This window comes from Bos javanicus, chromosome 1 (genome assembly GCF_032452875.1).
Source record: "Bos javanicus breed banteng chromosome 1, ARS-OSU_banteng_1.0, whole genome shotgun sequence".
Lineage (NCBI taxonomy): Eukaryota > Metazoa > Chordata > Mammalia > Artiodactyla > Bovidae > Bos > Bos javanicus.
The window spans coordinates 128,316,438-128,337,614 of record NC_083868.1 but is presented as its reverse complement, the minus strand read 5'-3'; the positions used below and the strand labels follow the sequence as shown (position 1 = coordinate 128,337,614).

The following is a 21,177-nucleotide window of genomic DNA, read 5'->3' as shown; positions in this document are numbered from 1 at the left end:
AACATAAGCATCACTCTTTATTTAAATAAAGAATAAGTGAAGAGGGCTACAAAAGCAATGATTTTAGCCATAAATTAGAGGTTAAAGGGGGAAATTATAAATAGTATTTATGAATTAAGGTATTCACAAAGGTCTCAGAAATAATCCCTTGTTTACATCAGGAGTCTCCCATATTTACTTGGCATTTCCTTAAATCCTCACCTCTCACCTCCAGACCTTGTGGCCATTTTGTCTTCAAAAGCCAAATTAGCCTCTATGAACAGTCCAATGGAGGCTCTGGAGTCAATTTCCTTATCATCTTCTAGGCTAAATCAAGGTACAAACATGTTATGACCCTCCCTCATCTTTATCAGAGGGGATAAATTATTCTTCCTAAAAACACTGTCCTGATTTCATTGTCCAAGACAAAAACAGGACAGTGCTGGAGCCACCGAGGTGCTTGACCCTGTGGATCATTGTCTTCTTCTTTTTAGTGGGTAGGTGGTAACTTCTCATGTGCTCATGGGGAGGAGAACTTTTCCTATCCCATGCTGCTGCTGCTGCTGCTGCTGCTGCCGCTAGGTCGATTCAGTCGTGTCCGACTCTGTACAACCCCACAGACGGCAGCCCACCAGGCTCCCCCATCCCTGGGATTCTCCAGGCAAGAACACTGGAGTGGGTTGCCATTTCCTTCTCCAATGCATGAAAGTGAAAACTGAAGTCTAATATCTGCCTTCGTGACATTACATGAAATGTTAGACACCGAGTACCCCTTATCATTCTATTTAGGTTTCCCAGGAAACAGAGCTTTGTATCAGCTTTGTAATGTGGTCTGCTTCTATTAGAAGGGTCACACACCCTTCCATCAAACAACCTTCTCAAAAGGTTCCATTACCATCACAAATATAAGGGGACAGTGAGGCTTTGGCTATGGGGTCACAAAGCAAAGAGAACCTCTTATAACTATTATTTAGACTCAAATAAAAAGAGAACTCATAAATAGTGCATACATGAGAATTGAGACATGAATGACTTAAAGATATCATTCACTTATTTTTATATCTGTAAACATATGAATAAAATGAGCCTTACAAGCCAAGAGTGAAAAATATACCTTCAGGTTTATTCCAGAATACTAAAAATATCCCTCTGCCATATCTGGCCAAAATATGTCACAATGGGAACTAAAAATAAAATAAGGAAGGAAAGATTCTTTCATGGGCCGAGTGCAAAGCTTGACTGCCTGTACTCGGCCCCATGAATTTAGGCTTATTCAATCACTCATTTATAACAAATTTAAATTGAGATTAAATTTTCAAATGAACATACAAAATATTTCAGGGGCAAATGCTCATGAAGGAACCGTGGAAAGCAGGCAGGCTTTGGAGTCTATCAGATTTGAGTTTGTGGTTGAGCTCTGCTCTTATTAGCTGTGAGATCTGGATGAGGCACTTCACCACTCTGAGCCTTAGTTTCCTCATCTGTGAAATAAGGTTAGTTGTAAACACCTCGAGGTTGTTTGTGAAGATTAAATGATATAATGACTGTAAAGGAAAGTCAATGAAGGAGTGGCAGCAGAACATTCAGATCAGATCCATGTAAGTGTTGTATAGGGCCAGCACTGCCATAATATATATACACATGGATAAATAATTAGGTAGATAGATGCAAGCATGTTAAGCTATGTCTGATTCTTTTTTGACCCCATGGACTGTAGCCCACCAGACTCCTCTGTCCATAGGATTTCCCAGGCAAGAATACTGGAGTGGGTTGCATGTCCTTCTCTGGAGGGTCTTCCAAATCCAGGGATCAAACCCACATCTTCTGCACAGGCAGGCAGGTCTTTTACCACTGAGTAACCTGGGAAGGGAGATAGATAGATAGATAGATAAATGGATGATAAATGATGATGATGTAGAATAAGCACTCTCCTACTTCTAAATACATAAGCATTTAACACATGCTGTCTTAGCAGCTTCTTCATGCCAGGCACTGTCTGGTGAAAACAACTTTGATAGGTCTCTGCTCTCATTATCCAGATTATGGTCTTAGCATATCATTTGTGATGAAAGAAACTAGCTTTTCTTGAAGAAATAGCTAATTCCAGGCTTAGGGCAGAAAATGAACAATACAAATCTGGATCCAGTTGCCTGTTTACAGGAAATACTGGGACAGAGCTGAATGTGAGTGCTGATGCTGCTGCTGCTAAGTCACTTCAGTTGTGTCTGACTGTGTATGACCCCACAGACGGCAGCCCACCAGGCTTCCCCATCCCTGTGATTCTCCAGGCAAGAACACTGGAGTGGGTTGCCATCTCCTTCTCCAATACATGAAAGTGAAAAGTGAAAGTGAAGTCGCTCAGTCGTGTCTGACCCTCAGCAACCCCATGGACTGCAGCCCACAAGGCTCCTCCATCCGTGGGATTTTCCAGGCAAGAGTACTGGAGTGGGGTGCCATTGCCTTCTCCAGAATGTGAGTGCACAGTTAATGAAATCCAGACTGGGAAACTTGACAGGTCAATGTCCTGTGTTCTTTTGTTTTTTGGGGGGGTGACTTTTTAAAAATGTATTTATTTTAATTGGGGGCTACTTACTTTACAATATTGTGGCTTTGGCCATACATAGGCATGAATCAGCCATGGGGGCACGTGTCCCCCCATCCTGAACCCCCCTCCCACCTCCCTCCCCACCCCATCCCTCTGGGTTGTCCCAGGGCACCAGCTTTGAGTGCCCTGCTTCATGCATTGAACTTGCACTGATGATCTATTTTACATATGGTAATATATATGTTTCAATGCCATTCTCTCAAGTTGTCCCACCCTCGCCTTCTCCCACATAGTCCAAAAGTCTGTTCTTTACATCTGTGTCTGTTTTGCTCTCTTGCGTATAGGGTCATTGTTATTGTCTTTCTAAATTCCATATATATGCATTAAAATGCTGTATTGGTGTCTCTCTTTCTGACTTACTTCACTCTGTCTAATAGGCTCCAGTTTCATCCATCTCATTGGCACTGACTCAAATGCATTCTTTTTTATAGCTGAGTAATATTCCATTGTGTATATGTACCACAACTTCCTCACCCATTCGACTGCTGATGGACACCTAGATTGCTTCCATGTCCTCACTATTGTAAACAGTGCTGCGATGAACATGGGGTTCATGTGTCTGTTTCAATTCTGGTTTCCTTGGTGTGTATGCCCAGCAGTGGGATTGCTGGGTCGTATGGCAGTTTTATTTCAATTTTTTTAAGGAATCTTCACAGTGTTCTCCACAGTGGCTGTACTAGTTTGCACTCCCACCAACAGTGTAAGAGGGTTCCCTTTTCTCCACACTCTCTCCAGCTTTTATTGCTTGTCGACTTTGTAATGGCAGCCATTCTGACTGGTGTGAGGTGGTGGTTTTGATTTGCATTTCTCTGATAATGAATGATGTTGAATATCTTTTCATGTGTTTGTTAGCCATCTGTATGTGTTCTTTGGAGAAATGTCTGTTTAGTTCTTTGGCCCACTTTTTGATTGTGTCATTTATTTTTCCGGTATTGAGCTGCATGAGCTGCTTGTATATTTTGGAGATTAATTCTTTGTCAGTTGTTTCATTTACTATTATTTGCTCCCATACTGAAAGCTCCCATACTGAAAGCCTTTTCACTTTGCTTATAGTTTCCTTCATTGTGCAAAAGCTTTTAAGTTTAATTAGGCTCCATTTGTTTATTTTTATTTTTATTTCTGATACTGTAGGAGGTGGTCATAGAGGATCTTGCTTTGATTTGTGTCAGAGAGTGTTTTGCCTATGTTTTCCTCTAAGAGCTTTATAGTTTCTTGTCTTACATTTAGATCTTTAATCCATTCTGAGTTTATTTTTGTGTATGGTGTTAGAAAGTGTTATAATTTTATTCTTTTACAGGTGGTTGATCAGTTTTCCCAGCACCACTTGTTAAAGAGATTGTTTTTTTCTCCACTGTATATTTTTGCCTCCTTTGTCAAATGTCCTACTTTCTTCAGCAGATACATTCTGAAGAAAAGAACAATAGAGGAGGAATCTTTAGATTAAAAAAAACTTTAAAAGCATAACAAATTAGTTTTTTAATGGGAAAAACTAAACCATGGTATCTAGGGATACAAATTTGAATGATAATGTGTGTGCCACCATGCATGCTAATTTGCTCAGTTGTGTCCAACTCTTTGCAATCCTATAGACTGTAGCCCACCAGGCTTTTCTGTCCATGGAATTCTCCAGGCAAGAATATTGGAGTGGGTTGCCATGCCCTGCTCCAAGGGATCTTCCTAACCCAGGGATCCAACCCGAATTTCTTACGTCTCTTGCATTGGCAGGTAGGTTCTTTACCACTAGCACCATCTAGGAAGCCCTATGTGAATGACAATACTGTGTGAGTAAAGACTTTAAAAGTCAGGACACCATACTCTTGAGAGGAGGAAGGGGATTCTGACAGGTGGGATCTACCAGTCAGAAGGGATCACCAGAATGGTGAGCTTTGGGGAGATTGTAACTGGTAAAGTTCTTTCTCAGCCTAAACAGTGGCTGGAAGGATATTTGCTCAATAATGTAAATAGTTCAGTAGGTTCTACACTTGATCTATGTGGCTCTTGGCATCTTATTTCAAGTTATAGTAAAAATGTATTTAGGAGCTTCCCTAGTGGTCCAGCGGAGAAGGCAATGGCACCCTACTCCAGTACTCTTGCCTGGAAAATCCCATGGACAGAGGAGCCTGGTAGGCTGCAGTCCATGGGGTCGCGAAGAGTCAGATACGACCGAGTGACTTCACTTTCACTTTTCACTTTCATGCATTGGAGAAGGAAATGGCAACCCACTCCAGTGTTCTTGCCTGGAGAATCCCAGGGACGGGGGAGCCTGGTGGGCTGCCATCCATTGGGTCGCACAGAGTCAGACACAACTGAAGCAACTTAGCAGCAGCAGCTAGTGGTCCGGTGGTTAAGACTCTGCACTTTTAATGCAGGGGGTATGGATTCACTCCTGGTCGGGAAACTAAGATCTCACATGCTACACAACTAGGCCCCCAAATTTTTAAAAACAGATTTTAAAGGTAACTTAGGATGCAGCATGTGTTGGGGCAGGGCTACTGTGTACTGGAGACTCTGCCATGTGCTCTGGCAATGAGGGGAGCTCTAGCCTGGCCCTGAAGGAGGTTAGAGTTGAGTGAGAGAGAAGGTAGTTGGATTACCATGATCAGAGCTAGGAGAGAGGGAGAGGTGGACAGGGAGGGGTGCCTAGCCAGCCCCAAGGGGCAGCTGAGGCTTGTCAGGAACAGCAAGGACAGGACCCAACAACTGTGAATCCCGACCACACACTGGTCCAGTGTGAGCACACAGGGCGATGGTGAGTCTGTCTTGGCTCTAAAGGAGCTTGAGTATGGTCTTACTGTGGTGATGTGGGCAGACAGTCTACTCACAGACAGGGAACCCTGCCCTGAAATTCACACCACTTCTCTGTCTCGTTAATTCCTGCCAGACATTATTGCCCCATTACTCAGATGGCAGGTAACTGAGGGTTAGACAAGATATAGAACAATTTGCCCTCGATCAACTGGTCAATGACTAGAAGGGCTGAGAGTTGAACCCAAACCTACACTCTTGAACCAATGACATTACCAGGGAAGGCTGAGACAGGTTCCCTGACAGGTCCAGCTGGTGTGTCTGTGGGAGTAGGCTGACCAGGACCTGAAGGGGTTAGCAACAGAAAAGCACAAATGATAAAAGTGAAAAAAGTCATCGTTACCAAGTAAAACAACAAAGTAATACAACTTTAGCACCAAGCACAATCAGGGTACATTACGTGTGTGCCGACAGGGCACCTATGAATCGGTGCAAGCTTCCCAGGGTTATCCTGGGGCCTCAGCCACCTTCCCAGGTGACAGATGACATTTTACCATTTAAATACCCATGGCAGAAGAAGGACAGATGTGTGTACACTATACTTGGAGAAAATATATAGCCACAAAAGAAATCATATAGGAGCAAGAATGTAATTTTTGAACGGGAAATCTCAAGTTCACATCGTACCATGGCCACTCTCTAGCAGTGGGAACTTAGGAATGTTACTTAATCCCTTCAAGTCCCCAAGTCCTCATCTTAAATGTGGGTTAATGAGCATTAGCTGTGTGCATATAAAGCACCTGATTCATGCTGGATGGTAATAAATTACATTGCTTGATCTTTGTCCTTGTTTTTACTTGGTCTTGTCCATCCTAGAGATCAAAGTCTTGGCTTAGCCAGCTTGAATCTGTTCTGGAGAATTCTAGAATTCTGGGCTTAATAGAAACAAGAAGTCATGCCCTCTGGTGTGCCTGGCAAGTGGATGAGCCTGGCTGAAGTTCACAGATTTCTGAACCTGATTTTCTGGGCTTGAATCTGTGCTCTTCCATATGTAAAGTTGAGAAAGTAAGTTCACTGTATCTCCGTTTCCCAATTTCACCCCATAGGATTGGGAGGATTAAACATGGTAATACAGTGCATTGTACGCTCTGTAGGTTTCTGACTCCAGGCTTCCTGCATCCCTGTCAATCTGACTGGCACCTTCCCTGGGCATCACTGGCTCCTCTGGGGCTTCTCAACTCCTGTTTCCATAGCAGAGGTTCTGACTTTGCTAAGCAGTGACTCAGTGAAGGCTGAAGACATGAAAGACTTGAGTCTTTGCTTCCTTCTATTGCTCAGCCCATTGGACAAGCATGGAAGCCTAGGTCTCTACTCTGTGGATCCGGGGGCCTCCACACCAATCACTTCTTCTCTGTGCGTGTTTACAGCCCCATTGAGGTGGGAAAGGGAAGGGAATGGCAACCCACTCCAGTATTCTTGCCTGGAGAATTTCATGGACAGAGGAGCCTGACCTGCTACAGACCATGGGGTCACAATGAATCGGACACCACTGAGCAACTAACAGTAACTAACTAACATGAAGGAAGGATACCTTCCTACTGGAGGCAGGGCTGTTCCTACTGGAATGCCACTTGGGGCCTGTGTGTCAGACACCCATTGCCAGAAAAAAAAAAAAAAAACAACCCCGTTAATAGGCATCACTGAAGAATCACTTGCCCCCAGAGTAGGGGCTCCACTGACTTTCATTCTAGAACCCTAAGCCTGAGCCACAGAGAAGGCTTTTATCCAGTCTGCCTGAACTGCCCTGGACCACTTCAGAATGTGGCCCATCCCCTGGGAGTATGTTCTGAACAGACAGGATTCTGTGGCTCACCACCTTTCAGCTATGGGCAGTCTGCTCACCTGGCAGTGTCGTAGGCTGAACGCTGACCCCATCATCGGCTCAGTCACCATGTGCAGACCCCACACCTTGCAAAGGTCCCACAGACCAGCCTTCCTGGCTGTGATGTCAGGGCAGGTTCACATGTGGTCAATTAAAGAAGCCTAGGAGGCTTCCTCATTACACTTTATTACTGGAGACTGCTCCATTTCTGCATTTCATCTAACAGCTGCTTATCTAGGGAGAGAGAGGCTGAACATTTAAAGGCTGTTCATTTAGTAAGATTTTAGCATAGTTTCAATCCCCTGCAAGTCATTTGTCTCTAACAGATTTCGGGCTTTTTATCCTGGGAGGAAGCCACGATTGGTCACTTAAAATCTTGGAAAACATATTTTACATCACAAGCATAGTCATGTTAATTTGTCTTCCCATGTCTCCATGTGGCTCACCCGCCCACCCCCACCCCTGCTGCCCCCAGCCTTTTGTCCACTTGGCTACTTCGCTTTGACGATTTTTCTAAAGACGTTGCAGGGGCTGCAGCACCACTGTCTGACCTATACATGTTTCCTGAGCCCACTTCACCCTTGCCCTGAATGCTGGTGTGGTTCGTATACCACTGGTATACAGGGAAGCTGGGCTTCCCTGGTGGCTCAGATGGTTAAGAATCTGCCTGCAATGCAGGAGACCTAGGTCCAATCCCTTAGTTGGGATGATCCCCTAAAGAAACGGCAACCCACTCCAGTATTCTTGCCTGGAGAATTTCATGGACAGAGGATTCTGATGGGCTAAAGTCCATGGGGTTGCAAAGAGTCAGACACGACTGAGCAACTAACACAAACAGGAAAGCTAGTCATACCCAACCCATAAGAGCACTTATATGTTCATGGGGATCAAATCACTTAATTTGGGCGATATTAGTCTATCAACAGTGGCTTTAAGGGAGAGAAATTAGAAATACATGTGTGGATTTTTTTTTAATTTGTTGCCCATTTATTTTAATGTGTAAGAGGAAAAGTGTAACTTTTATATTACAGCCATGATTTCAGAGCTATGAAATGATATTAAATTACTTTTTAAGTCAGTTATTTAAGTAAAAGTGAGTTGACTTAAGGGGCTTCCCTCATAGGTTAGTTAATAAAGAATCTGCCTGCAATCCAGGAGACCTGGGTTCAATCATTGGGTCGGGAAGATTCCCCTGGAAAAGGAAATGGCAAGCCACTTCAGTATTCTTGCCTGAAGAATACCATGGAGAGAGGAGCCTGACAGGCTACAGTCCATGGGGTCGCAAGAGTTGCACATGACTTAGCAACTAAACCACTACCACCACCACCACAAGTTGACTTAAAGAAAAAATATTAGGGAAATGATGGTAGAAAGGTATGTGAATTTGCACGTTTACTTAACAAATACTTCCTACGAGCACCTAGTATGTGGCACGAGTTGCTCTGGTCCCTGAGAATGCACAGTGAGCCAAGCAGACAGAAATTCTGAGGCTTCAAAACACCCAAGCAAGCACTGCACCAAGGTTCTCTGAATGGCCAGTAAATGCTTTAAAAAGGGCTTAACTTTATTAGACATCAGATCAGATCAGATCAGTCGCTCAGTCGTGTGCGACTCTTTGCAACCACATGAATCGCAGCACACCAGGCCTCCCCGTCCATTACCAACTCCCGAAGTTCACTGATACTCATGTCCATCAAGTCAGTGATGCCATCCAGCCATCTCATCCTCTGTTTTCCCCTTCTCCTCTTGCCCCCAATCCCTCCCAGCATCAGTCTTTTCCAATGAGTCAACTCTTCGCATGAGGTGGCCAAAGTACTGGAGTTTCAGCTTTAGCATCATTCCTTCCAAAGAAATCCCAGGGCTGATCTCCTTCAGAATGGACTGGTTGGATCTCCTTGCAGTCCAAGGGACTCTTAAGAGTCTTCTCCAACACCACAGTTCAAAAGCATCAATTCTTCGATGCTCAGCCTTCTTCACAGTCCAACTCTCACATCCATACATGACCAAAGGAAAAACCATAGCCTTGACTAGACAAACCTTTGTTGGCAAAGTAATGTCTCTGCTTTTCAATATGCTGTCTAAGTTGGTCATAACTTTCCTTCCAAGAAGTAAGCGTCTTTTAATTTCATGGCTGCAGTCACCATCTGTAGTGATTTTGGAGCCCAGAAAAATAAAGTCTGACACTGTTTCCACTGTTTCTCCATCTATTTCCCATGAAGTGATGGGACCGGATGCCATGATCTTCGTTTTCTGAATGTTGAGCTTTAAGCCAACTTTTTCACTCTCCACTTTCACTTTCATCAAGAGGCTTTTTAGTTCCTCTTCACTTTCTGCCAGAAGGGTGTTGTCATCTGCATATCTGAGGTGATTGATATTTCTCCCGGCAATCTTGATTCCAGCTTGTGTTTCTTCCAGTCCAGCATTTCTCATGATGTACTCTGCATATAAGTTAAATAAACAGGGTGACAATATACAGCCTTGACGAACTCCTTTTCCTATTTGGAACCAGTCTGTTGTTCCATGTCCAGTTCTAACTGTTGATTCCTGACCTGCATACAAATTTCTCAAGAGGCAGATCAGGTGGTCTGGTATTCCCATCTCTTTCAGAATTTTCCACAGTTTATTGTGATCCACACAGTCAAAGGCTTTGGCATAGTCAATAAAGCAGAAATAGATGTTTTTCTGGAACTCTCTTAGTTTTTCCATAATCCAGCAGATGTTGGCAATTTGATCTCTGGTTCCTCTGCCTTTTCTAAAATCAGCTTGAACATCAGGAAGTTCACGGTTCACATATTGCTAAAGACTGCCTTGGAGACTTTTGAGCATTACTTTACTAGCGTGTGAGATGAGTGCAATTGTGTGGTAGTTTGAGCGTTCTTTGGCATTGCCTTTCTTTGGGATTGGAATGAAAACTGACCTTTTCCAGTCCTGTGGCCACTGCTGAGTTTTCCAAATTTGCTGGCATATTGAGTGCAGCACTTTCACAGCATCATCTTTCAGGATTTGGAATAGTTCAACTGGAATTCCATCACCTCCACTAGCTTTATTCATAGTGATGCTTTCTAAGGCCCACTTGACTTCACATTCCAGGATGTCTGGCTCTAGGTCAGTGATCACACCATCGTGATTATCTGGGTTGTGAAGATCTTTTTTGTACAGTTCTTCTGTGTATTCCTGCCATCTCTTCTTAATATCTTCTGCTTCTGTTAGGTCCATACCATTTCTGTCCTTTACCGAGCCCATCTTTGCGTGAAATGTTCCTTTGGTATCTCTGATTTTCTTGAAGAGATACCGAGTCTTTCCCATTCTGTTGTTTTCCTCTCTTTCTTTGCATTGATCACTGAAGAAGGCTTTCTTATCTCTTCTTGGTATTCTTTGGAACTCTGCATTCAGATGCTTATATCTTTCCTTTTTTCCTTTGCTTTTCGCTTCTCTTCTTTTCACAGCTATTTGTAAGGCCTCCTCAGACAGCCATTTTGCTTTTTTGCATTTCTTTTCCATGGGGATGGTCTTGATCCCTGTCTCCTGTACAATGTCACAAACCTCAGTCCATAGTTCATCAGGCACTCTATCTATCAGATCTAGGCCCTTAAATCTATTTCTCATTTCCACTGTATAATTATAAGGGATTTGATTTAGGTCATACCTGAATGGTCTAGTGGTTTTCCCTACTTTCTTCAATTTAAGTCTGAATTTGGCAATAAGGAGTTCATGGTCTGAGCCACAGTCAGCTCCTAGTCTTGTTTTTGCTGACTGTATAGAGCTTTTCCATCTTTGGCTGCAAAGAATATAATCAGTCTGATTTTGGTGTTGACCATCTGGTGATAACCATGTATAGCGTCTTCTCTTGTGTTGTTGGAAGAGGGTGTTTGTTATGACCAGTGCACTTTCTTGGCAAAACTCTATTAGTCTTTGCCCTGCTTCATTCTGTATTCCAAGGCCAAATTTGCCTGTTACTCCAGGTGTTTCTTGACTTCCTACTTTTGCATTCCAGTCCCCTATAATGAAAAGGACATCTTTTTTGGGTGTTAGTTCTAAAAGGTCTTGTAGGTCTTCATAGAACCATTCAACTTCAGCTTGTTCAGTGTTACTGGTTGGGGCATAGACTTGGATTACTGTGATATTGAATGATTTGCCTTGGAAACGAACAGAGATCATTCTGTCGTTTTTGAGATTGCATCCAAGTACTGCATTTCAGACTGTTTTGTTGACCATGATGGCCACTCCATTTCTTCTGAGGGATTCCATCAGGAAAATGCAAACTTAGTCCACAATGAGGTGCTCTAAACAGCCACCAGAATGGTTAAGGAAAAGAGGAGAGAAAAGAACAAAAGACAGTACTAAGACTTGGCAGGAGTGCATAACAACTAGAACTCTTGTATATGGCTTATGGGAATGTCAATTGGTACAACCACTTTGCAAAACTGCTTGGCAGAATCTCCTAGTAATTCTCCTAGTAGTCCCAGAAGTTTCACTCCCAGTAGTCTACCCAGCAAAAGCACATACATATGTTCACTGAACAACATGTACAATATTTGGGAAATGAACGGGTCTCACGAAAAGCTAGTAGAATTAAAACCTATCTGCACTGCTTTGTGCAGAGGTAAATAAGACAGTATCCTGGTCCTTGAGTAGCCCCAGAGTAGATTCTCTTCACTAAACACTTTTCCTGAGTGTGTACTGTCCTGGGTCTCATGCTAGGCACTAGTAATGCAAAGCTAAATCAGAGATGGGCTGTACTCTCTTGGGAAAAGACAGTCACTTCCTCAACAACCAGGATATCTTGGCCTTTTGCATTTAGCTCAAGGAAATTTGGTTGCATGGGTGTCAGTATGGACAATCCTGGTTTATATTCTGCAACTATTTGTTTATGCAGTTATGTCGTCTCTCTCCATGAGAGCAGGAACCCCACCAGTCTTTTTTCCTGTTGTGTCCCCCTGGACTTTAGCAGTGCCTGGCTCACAGCAGGGACTCATGGGGCACATGCTAGAGGCAGCATGGATGGATGGATGGATGAGTGGGTAGATGGGTAGGGAGGCAGATGGACGGAAGTGAGTGGGTGGGTGAGTGAAAATGACCACAAATGGGAAGAGGTTAGTAGTCTATATTAATTCTGTTCCCACTGGAGGTAGAAATCCATGTAAGGAATATTCCACAAAGAATTTGATAAACTCACTCATCTCTACCAAGAACACTCATCAGTAGTTTGAATTGTTACAATCAACATGGACTTTTTTTTTTTTTTTACAACATAGCTTAATATTTCTGGAGAACACTATTCTAATTTACAGTAAAGAACTTTGGTTTAATCAGCAAAAGAAAAAAAGTTTGTGAAGATCATTGGCCTACTTATGTTTTCCCATTGCACTCCTAGCTGGGTTTACCTCTTTGGCCTTTAATTATTTTATTCTCTTGTATGACTTTATCTCTGACACTTCAGGATGAAAATGTGATTTGCCATACAGAGGTTTCAGCAAAAATCACACTCTAGTCAGCAAATTGAGAGGTTGATAAAGGAACAGAGGGATGGACTGAGGCTTTGAAAGGATGTCTTTAAAGTGTTTTTAATTAAATCTGTGTTATTATTTAGAATGGTGGAAAATCATTTGCATGCATTACAGGGTTTGTTTAGAATCTCAGTCATGCTGTTCTTATAACTGTAGCATTAGTCATGGAACCTAAGGGCAATGTGACAAGTTTGCTTCTTCAGTCGGATATGTTGTGAGCAGCACCTCCTGTGCATGCCTGCTGTATACTAGTCATTAAGCTAGGTTCTGAGGGGGTTACAAAGAAATTCTTGGCAAAACTGCTGCCTAGCATACCAGGAGCTGGATGACATTGCCAGATATAATTCAGCAGAAGGGAGGAGGATGAAGGACTGAACACTACCGAGATTTCCCATATGGTAATCTGCTGTAGGCACTTCGCCTGCATTCTTTCTTTTAGTCATCACAGCAGTCTGCACAGGAGAACCATTACCCCCATTTCACAGACAGAAGACTTGCTCAGAGCATCGAAGCAGCTGGTCTTAAGCCACACAGCTCTGTAGTTGAGCTCTCTAAAAACCTGTGTTCTTTCAGCATACTGCCTCCTAGGGAGGCTGAGGGCCACCATTCCTGAAGGCTGGCCTTTTCCACATTTGTGAATCACAATGCCCATCATGCTGGTCTGAGGAGGGAAGCATGGCCCTAGGCTTTTCCAGCAAGCCTTCTCCAATCCCTAGACTACAGGGCTCTTTCTTCAAAGCATTTGTCACGATTTAAAATAGATTGTTGTTTGTGTGATTGTTTGAAAAAATATGGGAGCTACAACACAAAATACTCTACACTTAATCCTTGAATTAAGACAGACTATCTGAGAACCACATTGTTCTGAGATTTCATCCCAGGGTCCCTCTCGGGATTGTTTTATCAATAGTGATTTCTCCTGAATACTCACTGTGTGCTCAGTGTCATAGTGAAAATATTTTGTGTATTATCTTATTTGTCCTTTCCACAACCTGTCTTATAGATGAAGAATACTGAGACATAGGGGATTTAATTTGCCCAGAGTCACAGAGGTGGCCAGTGGCAGAACTGGAAATTACACTAAGCTACTTCAAAGCCCTATTCTTAACCTTATACTGCACTATCTTTTCAGTTATGTATTCTTATTGGAGTGTACCTTGATATTAAACTTTCAGACCACACTGAAGTGTGTTAAAAGAACCAGTCCCCAAAACTCATTATCAGATTTTAAAGGGTGATGTTGAATATTGTGGTGTCTACATCATGCAGTATCTCTTTTTGAGAACCACAAGAGAGAGCTCTGTCTGAACTCAGTACAAGGAAGAGCTCTGCTTCTCTTTGACAAAAGCTGCCTCTTCATTGCATGGGTGTGGCTCAGTAATAGCACTCAGCAGGTTTCCTCTGTGCATTGGCTTCTTTAGCTTGCAGAACAAACTGGTGGCCCCTTTGCTAAAGAATGTAGACCCTTTCAGCACACGTTTAGGGGCAAACCACACATACTCCCTCCGAAGCTTCATCTCAACTTTCTATTTTCATCTGAGTCCCTGGAAAGCAAAGTCCAAAGTGAAAATGTATGAGTTTCTCCTTTACAATAAGGAGAATAAGTTCAGGGAGATGAGAGTGAGGGGAAAAGGAGTGAGGCACAAATAAAAAGGAAATAAATAAAGAGGGTGTGTTCTAGTCAAGACATGGAAACAACCTGAATATCTTATAGACAGATGAATGGATAAAGAAGATGCAGTACATATATATAGTGGAATACTACTCAGCCATAAAAAGAACAAAATAATGCTATTTGCAACAGCATGGAAGCAATTACAGATTATCATACTAACTTAAGACAGAAAAAGAAAGACAAATACCATATGATATCACTTATATGTGGAATATAAAATACGACACAAATGAATCTATCAATGAAACAGAAACAGACTCACAGAAAACAGACTAGTGATTGCCACGGGGGAGAGGGTTGTGGGCGGCATGGTCTGGGAGGTCGGGGTTAGCAGATGTAAGCTTTATATATGGCTTCCCTGATGGCTCAGACGGTAAAGAATCTGCTTGCAATGCAAGAGACCTGGGTCACCTACATTTATATATAACTTTTATATATCCATATGTAAAAAATCCAGCTTCTATATATAGGATGGATAAAAATAAGGATGGATAAATACAACATGGGCTTCCCTGGTGGCACTAGTTGTAAAGGACCTGCTTGCCAATGCAGAAAACATAAGAGACATGGGTTCGATTCCTAGGTTGGAAGGATCCCCTGGAGAAGGCTATGGCAACCCACTCCAGAATTCTTGCCTGGAGAATCCCATGGGCAGAGGGGCCTGGTGGGCTACATTCCATGGGGTCACAAAGAATCAGACATGATTGAAGCGACTTAGCATGCATACACACACTTATAGCACAGAGAACTATATTCAATATCCTGTGGTAAACCATAATGGAAAAGAGTATTAAAAAAAGAATGTATATGGATACACTGGACCACTTTGCTGTACAGCAGAAATTAACACAACACTATAAATCAACTATACTTTAATTAAAAAATACTGAAACAATGAAAAAGAGAGTATGTCACAGGCTTGGACACTGCTTACTATCAAGTTCAGGTGATGGCTCTTCCAAAGAGTTATTAACTTTGAATAATAACCTACGGTGTCTTAGGTGAGGAGAGAAAGGACGAATTCGTCCACAGGCACGTGCCTCCTGTTTGCCCCAGGAGTGTTCACCCCTCTGTATGTCTGGGTAGCATGAGTCCTGCTGTGTCTCATGGCTCAGAGATGGCTGGGGAGCCTATAGCAGGGGCAGGGCTGTGGGTTGTGCCCTTGAGAAGCTCAGCACTGGTCAGCAGCTGGGCAGACCATGAAGAGATATTTGCCACATAGCTGGAGCCAATGTGTGGCCATGCCCCTCCCCACCACCCACAGAGAAGTGGTACCGAGACCCAAGGTGGGTCTGACGAACTGTTCTTCCCACATCTTCCCTTCCATGGCTTCTTCCTATTTTCTAACCTGCTTTCTTAACCTGTATTTATTTTATCCTTGTAAGCCACATGCAATCTGCTTTTGGATGGGCTGAGGTATAAATAAATCCCAAAATCTTTGCTGTGTGCTAATCCAGACTCTCCAGTGAGAGTCATATCCTCAAGACAGCCCTTCTCTTTCATCCTTGAAGGTGGATAAAGTTGGTGCTCGAGGCTAAATTGATGCAACCACTAGCCACTGTCATTACCTCTCTACACAACTTGGTAGCCTTTAACTCTCATGCCAAGTGTAAGGCTTGGTTTCCTCAAGTGTTTCCTCTAAACCTTGGTTACATCTATTATTGGAAACCCCAAGAACCTGCAAGAACAATATTCCTTGGAGTCCCCAACACTGAGCACTTGATGAATGTTTTTGCATTAACTCAAATAAGTAACAATAATTATGTACTAATAAGGACCATTTATTGAGCATTTACTATATGCTCAACCCTGCCCTGGAACAGGTTTATGTCATTGAATTTCATAGAACTCAGATCCTACCATCTGTGGCTCAGCCATATAACCTGATGGCAAAACCAGATTTCTATGATGATGGATTTTGCTAGAAAAAAATTTATATACTACCTCCCTGACTCTGAAAATGTCAATGCAATATTGAGTCCTTGGAGAGTTTGTCGTCTCGGATGCTTCTCTTTCTCTGGTTGCCTTGGTCTCTAGGTTTCCTTTTCACTGTGTGACTTACAGCCCCACCTACCACCTGCACTAAAAACCGTCTACCTTTTAGAATTCAGCAGTGAGGCAGCCTTTAATTACCTAATCTCTTCAGTGTCCCGAAAGTGTAATTAGTTTGACTGGACCTTGTAATTAAATGGTCAGACAAACATGTGGGAGGACACCATTCACTTGGGATTCTTTTCTGTCTTTTTCTGGGCTGAGGCTCTGAGAACTGCAGCCCCACAAACAAAGACCCAGCCCGGTGCCAAGCTGCCCTAAGGCCTGGATGCCAGGGCAGCATTTAGAGATGGAGGGGCTGGTCTTTGTGCCAGACAGCTGGGTTACTGGCAGAAGTGCCCTTGGTGGAGTGGTGGTACAATTCCTCCATCTCTAAATATTTCTTGTGGATTGCCTCTCACTGGCCTGCCCGGGTGTCTGAGGTTCACCCCTTGCCTTACATGGGGTACAGATATTTAAGACCCCTTTAAAAAAAAAAAAAAAAAGAAGACACATGCTCTTACCAAAGGGAGGGCAGAGTGTGGATATCAGGGCATTTCATAGGGAGCAGCTGGTGGGCTGCCGTCTATGGGGTCGCACAGAGTCGGACACGACTGAAGTGACTTAGCATAGCTTAGCTTAGGAAAGTCCAGGTTGTGCTGTGTGCATGCTCAGTCACTTCAGTCGTGTCTGACTCTTTGTGACCCTATGGACCGTAGCCTGCCAGGCTCCTCTGTCCACAGGATTCTCCAGGCAAGAATACTACAAAATAAACAAGCTCAATACCAGAAAAATAAATGACCCAATCAAAAAGTGGGCCAAAGAGCTAAACAGACATTTCTCCAAAGAAGACATACAGGTGGCTAACAAACACATGAAAAGATGCTCACCATCACTCATTATCAGAGAAATGCAAATCGAAACCACAATGAGGTACCATCTCACGCCGCTCAGAATGGCTGCCATTACAGAGTCTACAAGCAATAAATGATGGAGAGAGTGTGGAGAGAAGGGAACCCCTCTTACACTGTTGGTGGGAGTGCAAACTAGTACAGCCATTATGGAGAACAGTGTGGAGATTCCTTAAAAAACTGGAAATAGAACTGCCATATGATCCAGCCCACTGCTGGGCATACACACCGAAGAAACCAAAATTGAAAGAGAAACATGTACCCCAGTGTTTACTGCAGCACTGTTTATAACAGCCAGGACATGGAAGCAACCTAGATGTCCATTGGCAGACAAATGGATAAGGAACTTGTGGTACATAAATGCAATGGAATATTACTCAGCTATGAAAAAGAATGCATTTAAGTCAGTTCTGTGAGATGGATAAAACTGGAGCCTATTATACAGAGTGAATTAAGTCAGAAAGAGAAACAATACATATATTAATGCATATATGTGGAATTTAGAAAGACAGTAATAATGACCCTATATGTAAGACAGCAAAAGAGACACAGATGTAAAGAATAGACTTTTGGACTCTGTGGGAGAAGGCAAGGAAGGGTGTGATGATTTGAGAGAATAGCATTGAAACATATTTATTGCCATATGTAAAATAGATGACCAGTGCAAGTTGATGCATGAAGCAGGACACTCAAAGCCAGTGCTCTGGGACAACCCAGAGGAAGGGGGTTCAGGATGAGGGGACACATGTAAAACCATGGCTGATTCATGTCGATGCAGGGCAGAAACAACCACAATGTTGTAAAGTAATTAGCCTCCAATTGAAATAAATAAATTAATTGAAAAAGAATATACTAGAGTGGGTTGGCAAGCCCTCCTCCAGGGGATCTTCCCAACCCAGGGATCAAACCCATGTCTGTTAGGCCCCCTGCATTGGCGGGCAGGGTCTTTACCACTAGTGCCACCTGGGAAGCCATAGGTCCGGGTTAGGGGTCCCCAAGTCTAGGCTCAGGAATTCAGAGTCAGCTTATGACCCTTGAGGATTCTGAACGTAAATATCTCCTCTTTCATCCACTTAGCATAAGAGGAAGGCATTTCTCATTAAATATCAGAGGCTGGTCCCCAAACCAGTCTTGCTGATCAGTGTTTAAGGAGACAGAAAATATCTGGGAAATGAGCAGACCAAGCAGCACATACATATATAGGGATGACCACAGACGAAAAGCATATTTGATGATACAAGTGGGCTTATTTATGAAACAGAAATAGACTCACAGACATAGAAAACAAACTTCTGGTTACCAAAGGAGAAAGCAAGGGAGGGATAAATTAGTTGGGATTAACATATACATACTACTATATATAAAATAGATAACCAACAAGATTCTACTATATAGCATAAGGAACTATATTCAGTATTTTGTTGTTGTTGTTCAGTCACTAACCTGTGTGCAACTCTTTGGGACCCCATGAACTGCAGCACGCCAGGCTTCCCTGTCCTTCACTATCTCCTGGAGTTTGTTCAAACTCATGTCCATCCATAGATGGATGATGCCATCCAGCTATGTCATCCTCTGTTGCCCCCTTCTCCTCCTGCCCTCAATCTTTACCAACATCAGGGTATTTTCCAAGCCCCTTGGTATCTTGTAATAACCTATAATGGAAAAGAATCTGAAAAAGAATATATCACTTAGTTGCACACCTGAAACTAACACAATATTGTAAACTATACTTCTATTTAAAATAGAGAAATGTATTTGAAAATTAGAAATATACCCCTATTGGTGAGGGAGAGAAGCTTTCTAATAGATGTGGGCAATCCCACAATGGAACCAAAGCAAAGCATTCAAGCAGGAGCCTGCAGTCGTGAATCGATAACATGGCATGTGCTCTGAGGATGGGGAACCGGGGAAAGTGTTCCTGAATCAGGGAGGAGGGGGGCTCTGCTCCCTTTTTGCCTGCATTGAGCTAGCATCGTGTTGTTTCTGCTGGGTCAGTTTTCATGTGTTCACTGGGTTGAAGAAAATACCAAGGAAGCAGTGTTTTCTGGAATCAGGAGCCCCCCCAGCTCCCTAAGCTGCCTCTGATGGAATCATGGCACTTCTGCAGGCATGTATGATTCTCATTTGTAGAACACATAGAACACTCAGCCTTTCATCCTCCCTGGGACTCTGAGGAGAATGTTGGATAACATGAGGGGTACTTTGAAAATAATAAGGTGTTAGTTCATTAATGGAAAATGATGAGTGCTGTTGCCATTAATGATGGTTATTAAGTATCCATTATAAATACAAATTAATCCTAAATCTGATGAGGAAGGAGGTGGGTATAAAAAAGTAAAAGAGATCTAAGTGAATGGATTTAAAAGCAGTAATGATAGCAATTGAGAACCAGCCTGGCTCCTCTAATCTCTAGGTGAGTGTTGTGGGGAGGGGAGACCTCCCTGACCCGCTTAATGGAGGGAGTCTGTTGAGAGAGCCAGCCCTGCACTCAACTCTGTGGTGAACGAGGCATCTTCTTTACAAAGCGACCCATCCCCTCCCCTGACCTACTCCTATTCTCCCTCTCCTTACTAGCTAGCTTGCCTGAATTTGCATCCCTTTCTCCTTAGACTAAGGGACTGAAGGTGCGGTCTGGATAGGGGTGTTTGCAAGGGCACTTGCTATCACTCTGACACTCTAACACCCTTTGCAGGTCATCTACCTGCAGCCACCCCACAAGTACCAATAGCCGGTATGGTGTCAGTCCTCCAGCAAACCTGTAGGAGCAGCCTCCCCTGCCCGGCCTGAGGGATGCCCTGCCACTCAGTGCTTAGGGATGAAATGGAATGCTTTGGGAAGCCTCACCTCCTCTCCCAAGGCCCTCCAGCTTTCAACAGTGCCTACATCCACTTGATGTACAAGGACCCCTGACAGACACCCTCTTCAAAGTCTCATCCAACAATGAACTGATCTTTCTTGAGTGAGAACAGCACATCTTGGTATAGAGCAGATCTTCTCCATTCTCATGTGTAAGCCCATCACCTGGAGACCTTGTTAGAATGTGGATTCTGATTCCGTGTTGGGGCAGGATCTGAGATTCTCATTTCTGACCAGCTCCCAGGGGACACCTTTGCTGCTAGCAGGTGCTGTTGCTGATGGATGACTCGTGTTTTGCTCAGCAAGGCTTTTCAGCCAGGTTCTGGTCACAAACTCACTGTGAAACCTTGGGCCAGTTATTTAACCTCTCTGAGCCTCCCTGGATCTGTAAAGTGGCGAAAATAATAGTATTGCCTCCAAGAGTTGTTGGAAGAACTGAGTAAGGCAATGCCTGCAGAATCCTTGGCCCTGGGAGTAACACAAAGCAGATGAGAGAGGGTGGTACTTGCAGTACCAACATTGAGTGGGGTCACAGGATGATGGGGGCAACCCTTCTCCTAAGGGTGCCTTTCCCTGGGAAGACATTTCAGAGATTTGAAGAGCACATCATTCAGGTTTAGTACTGCCTGGAGCCAAGGCCAACCATTTCCACATCTCTGAATGTAAAGACTGTTGGCATTTCAGGAAAATGAGCCCCTATTAAACAGCATTTAATTAATGGGGAACTGGCTTTAGGGAGATTCAGTAGGTTCCCAGTTATGTAGTGTGTGGCCAGCCCATTTAAATGTCTTTAGTTACATGGAATTCTTGTTTGTTTGTTTATTTAAAGTGACCATAGATGACATGTAATGAGAAACACTTTAAAATACTGAGGGCAGTCAGGGATCAGAGTAACTGTGCCTGGTATCAATGAAGGATTTGGGGCTGGGCTGGGGAGGTGGAGAGCTGTGTAGGGTGTACAGGTGGGAACTGATCTGGGTGGGCCA

The 21,177-nt window shown here is 43.3% G+C and overlaps 1 protein-coding gene across 2 annotated transcripts in view; it reads left to right on the top strand.

The window, feature by feature from the left end:
- CLSTN2 (calsyntenin 2) overlaps nt 1-21,177 on the top strand; it is a 753,689-nt gene that overhangs the window by 662,114 nt on the left and 70,398 nt on the right. The window lies entirely within an intron of this gene.